This window comes from Amblyomma maculatum, chromosome 5 (assembly GCF_055883805.1).
Source record: "Amblyomma maculatum isolate TAMU_Amacu chromosome 5, ASM5588380v1, whole genome shotgun sequence".
Classification (NCBI taxonomy): Eukaryota; Metazoa; Arthropoda; class Arachnida; order Ixodida; family Ixodidae; genus Amblyomma; species Amblyomma maculatum.
Window position 1 is genome coordinate 31,413,862 of NC_139348.1, and position 5,204 is coordinate 31,419,065.

Consider the following 5,204-nt stretch of genomic DNA (forward strand, 5'->3'; position numbering starts at 1 on the left):
ACTTCACTTTCTGCCATTAAAGTGGTATCATCCGCATATCTAAGGTTGTTGATATGTTTTCCAGCAATCTTCACTCCAGCTGAAGACTCGTCCAGACCGGCCTTCCTCATGATGCACTCTGCATATAGGTTAAACAGGCAGGGCGACAGTATGCAGCCTTGCCTCACTCCTTTCTCGATCAGAAACCAATCAGTAAGACCATGTCCACTTCTGACTGTGGCCTCTTGCCTTTCATACAGGTTCCTGAGGAAAGAGATGAGGTGAATTGGAACTCCCATCTCTTGGAGAGCTTGCCACAATCTGCTGTGATCTACGCAGTCAAACGCTTTCGCATAATTAATAAAGCAGAAATAGATTGGTTTCTGGAACTCTCTTGCTTTTTTCATGATCCAGCGAATTTTGGCAATTTGGTCTAGCAAAAAAGTAGTAACGATAAAAAGGTAGTAATGGAACCCGTTACCACCTTTTTACTACATTTATTTTCTAAGAGCTGTGGCGGAAAAGTGGCCTGCACAGTTTCTCACCCTTTTTAGCCGCAAGACATTTAGTAATTGGGTGCGGCAAAAGAGTTGGCTCTAATAATTAACTTGGAAGATTTGTGACAGTGCTTTTATATTGCCACCTCTTACGAACTTCGCGTAAATAACGAATTGTAACCGTCAATTTGTGAGCTAACAGCAAAAACCACTCAGTCCGCTCAAAAAAAAAATTCTTCATAGTTGCTGCTAGCGCAGAAAATAAAACCCTAAATGGACACAAATGCAAACAAAGCGTGAGTAAATTTCTCTCTGGACCTGAAAAATTATAATTATGTGATTATCGAGAAGAATTCTAATCCTGCGAAACAATCACATCGCATCGGGGCTGCACTCTTACCAGGAACCGTTGACGCAAGGTCCGGTGCTGAAAAAAGACGAGAAATATTTCACAATAAAAGAAACCAGATATACGTCCATTCTTTCGGCTTCAGCCTGAGCGTACGGAGATACGTGAAACAATGCAATGTACTTACTCGTGGCATACTCCACACTTTGTCCTAATAAATATTAGCATGAAAGTGCGGACAAGATGCTTTATTTGTCCCTTCCCATGACTGCCTCGGTGATGGGCTTTTTCTTACCAGTGCCCGATATCATTGGTTACTTCCTTGAAATAGGTTAATTAAATTGAAAATCCCATGCATAAAGACCCTTTAGACTCCTCGTCTGCCTTGCAGAGGGCTTCAGCATATCGGAAAGAAAAATATTCGCTTGCGATCACGCTGATTATGTGCCATTATATACATGTCAGCATTGTTTTTCTGAAACATTATATTATTCGGGTATTCCTTAAATTACAGAGAACTAATGACCGTTTCTGTATTCTTCATTGTGCTGTGGCCATTTCTTCTTGAGCAAATCACCCATGTGATCAAGCAGTGTGCGGCCAGTATTACTTGTTGCCATCTGCCACCTGCCAGATGAATTTTTAGACACGGCGATGCTTCAAACGGAGGGTGGAAAGGTGGTCACGGTGGGCTCGATTTCCATTTAACCCTTTCACATTGAAACAGCTGCAAACTCGGAAAGCTGCTACCACCTCGTCTTATCGCAAAATCCGCCGGCCAAATAACCACCTGCCACCAGCCCCAAGCGTGCTCATGATGTTTTGAGGGTGCGAGGTTTTTAACGGTCGCTCCCGAAGTCGGTGGATTTTTTTTTGAACATCAGTGTGATAACACCCTCTCGTGATTAGCCCGCCGAAGCTTGTGCGTAATCTTCGAAGCAGCCAGGCTTCAAATGGTTTACGCCGCCAGTAAATATTTCTAGACATGAGGGTACTCCTTCACTATGAATGTATCCGATATCAAGTGTTACATAGCTCATCTTTAGTTATAAACCCAATTTCCTCTTTTGTTCTAGCAGGATGGAGATACTAAATATCCTGAAAGGGGACGAGCTACAGTACCTCCTGATAGTTAGTTCCTTAAGCCTGTTGTGTTTAAACCAGTCGCAAATTAATTAGTTCCAAGCACACTTCGTGGGAAACCATTATCACTATAAATTTCCAATTGTAGGCGCATGGCGGTTGTTCCCCCCAAGGGATGTAACCCTAATAGGAAAACCGATTTGTTGCTTAGAGCAGTTCCACGTTTGCGCGATATGGCCAACACTGATGTTAGAGGCGGGCATTGACGCATACAGAGAAAAAAAAAAGCACACTTGCAAACTGCTGCAAAACGCCATATTCCAAGAATAACTTGGCCGAAGCCATGATATAATTCAGTTATTTTGTGGCGCATCATGCTCCCGAAGAAAGCAAAACTGAGCCTTTTAAGAGCGCAGAATAAATTGGTTAGATGAGAACAGCTTGGTTTACTAAAGTCGCGGTCTTCTGCAGAACAAATCCGCAATTCGCTATCTCAGTGACAGAGTTCAGGTAGTAGGACCGGCTTCCGCCTAAGTACCAACTTTCGGATTTATAACGCACGTCATTCAACCGAGAATATCGCTAAAAATTTGTTGAAAAATTACCACGAAACAAAATGATAAACCGAACATGCACACTAGTGCTAATCTAACCAGACAACGGCTTACGTTAGAGAACATGCAAGCTAGCTTCCACATTATGCGGTCAGCAGAGAGGAACCAGACGATCGTGAGCCAGTTGGACATGGAATGAGCCTTCTTTTACTACTGAGAAGCAAAGATGCGGCGGCACGCAATGTGATGTACACGGCAACGAAGCAGAAATGCGGTATTCAATAATGCGCACCGTTTAGCTTGCCAGCATGAGGCCCAGAAAATATTACCATAGACAAAGAATATCAAGATAAGCAAAGCATAATGACATGCATAGCAAGGTACCTCTTCTAAGCGAAAACTAGTATTTTCTTTTTTTTTTTTCACTTGGAGATAATTGGCGAAGACAGAAAACGACCTCTATATTTTAAGGCGTAGATTACACTGTTTAACTATGATGCCGCAGGCCATTCAAATCTTTATTTCTTATTCTTTCGGCCGCCTGCATGCGGTCGTATCACTCTGATTCTGGAACGAGAAGAAATTCTGTATTTCATATTTCATGCTTGTTGTTGCAAGACGCAGCTTTATCAGTGTCTTTGTCGCGCAAGATACGCCGAGATGTGTATCGAATATTCCGGCCGCTCGTCTAATTTTCCGCAATGTTCAAGGTGATGCCAGTCACCGTTTGTGACTTTATCTAGATGATTCCTAGCCGCCTATAAATTGAGCGTTTATCGATGTGAAGACATTCAGTTGTAAAGGCGGTGCGTTGTAAAGACGGGAGACTACTCTCTGCGACCACGGACGCTGTCTTTCCGTTGCCCGGCTCTCGTCAGCAATAAGAATGGGCGATGAAACACGCAACGGGAAAGGCGAAATCGACCCTGAGGAGCGGGCTCACCCCAATGATCTGCAGCAGAGGCGAAGAGACGACATGCAGTTCGGCTTCAACAGTCTACGTGATGCCGTGCCGACTCTGCATGGCGAGGCATCGCAGCTTCAGATCCTGAAGAAGGCCGCCGACTACATCCAGTCTACGAGGCGTAGGAACACTGCACATCAGCAGGACATTGAGGACCTGAGACAGCAGAACAAGCTTCTGGAGGAACAAATTCTTGCGCTGAAGAAAACCAGAATGACCACTGGTGGTGGCCACTCGACCGGTTCGGTGCTCAACGCCATGAACATCAAGGGCGACTCCGTACCTGCCTCTGACGGAGGTTTTGGCTCCGAAAGCTCTGAAGACACCGACAGCTCTTCCAGGGGCTCCCAGAAAAAGAAGTCCAGTCCCGATTCTACGCCTGTGGACCTCTAGAGGAAGCCACTGCGGTTCCTTTGGAGTTGGCTGTTCTTTCGCACTGAGCAAGCGTCGAGGAACAAGCTCTGGCTTCAATGCAACTGCGATGATGCGGTGTACAGGACCTGCTTGCTCGCATGCCTTCTAATATTTTTTTATTTTAAATCGTCTTGTTCCTCGCTTTATCAAAACTGGGCGCCGATTATGCGCTATGTATGCATGTGTACGCCTTTAGAGAGTTTTCGCAAATTACTTAGACGTTATTTATAACTTCCTCACAGTTTTTATCCTGGCCCCCCATCGTGTCTACGTTGTGTAGTTTTTCATACGTGTACCTTTGTAAGCAGACAGGAACGATTGTTTGATGGCCGAGCACCTACCTTCCGCTGCTGCACAAACGGCAGTGAGCTCAGCCTACTTCGTGCCCTAGCTTACTAGTAATTCCTGGCTGTGGTCTGCTCGAAGAGGCTGTGCAGAATTTACCGATTTTTTTTTGACACTTTGAAATAAATGGTGAAGACCTGCACCTTGATCTGGCTTCCTCCGGCACAGGTTCTCTGGCCTGAACGGTGCACTAGAATCTTCCGCGGGATAGCTGTCCCGGTCCCTGGTGCTGATAAGGCAGCGCACGAAGGTTGGCTTGTCGTTTTTCCAAGAAGCGAGGGGTGCAGCGTGAGCCAAATTCAAGCACGCAAAAGGTAGATGAGACGGGTGCTGGCGAAAGTTTGTGCCCGTGCTGCCTTCCTTTCAGTATATTTTATTTTGGCTTCTTGCCTTTGCTGCGCGCGCTTCTTGTGGTTGCAGCATTGGTGTGTCGTGCTGCTGTTGAGACGCTTGCAAACTACTCGTGAAGTACGGTGTCTGTGATCCTGGCTCATCATTTTGCTGTTGTAGCTTTTTGATACGTGCGTTACCTTTCTGTGTTTATTTTGTGAGCGTTGAGTCGATGCCTTTTTAAGGGGGCGTAATGCCGCAAACCATTCGAACCTTTTTTTTTCGTCTTTTTTCGGCGACAGACGGCAAGCTTTCTAATAACTGCAATTCTGGAGCCTGTATCAATTCTCTATTCTTTGTTTGTTCATGCTCGTTGTCGCGACACTCAGCTTTATCAACTTCTTTGTCGCACAAGACGCGCAGAGATGCGTGTCGACGACGGCGGCCACTCGCGTATGTTTCTACAATGTTCTATGTTGTGTTAGTTACGGTTTGCGGCTTTATATGTTTCATTGCCGCCTTTTAATTGAGCGCTTGACGGTGTAAAAGCATGCGTAGATCGACCCGCTGAGCACTATTGTTGCTATCGCCGCCACCGAGTTCGGTTCTTTTGCTGGCGCGTTGATTCCTGTGAAGATCAAGTCTACTCATTTGTTGCCGACAGCATTGTCACCACTATATGATAATAT

At 45.4% G+C, this 5,204-nt stretch overlaps 1 pseudogene; it reads left to right on the forward strand.

The window, feature by feature from the left end:
- Window positions 1-3,231: 3,231 nt before the first annotated feature.
- Window positions 3,232-4,988, forward strand: LOC146187957 (protein max pseudogene; annotated as a pseudogene).
- The last annotated feature ends 216 nt before the right edge of the window (window positions 4,989-5,204 follow it).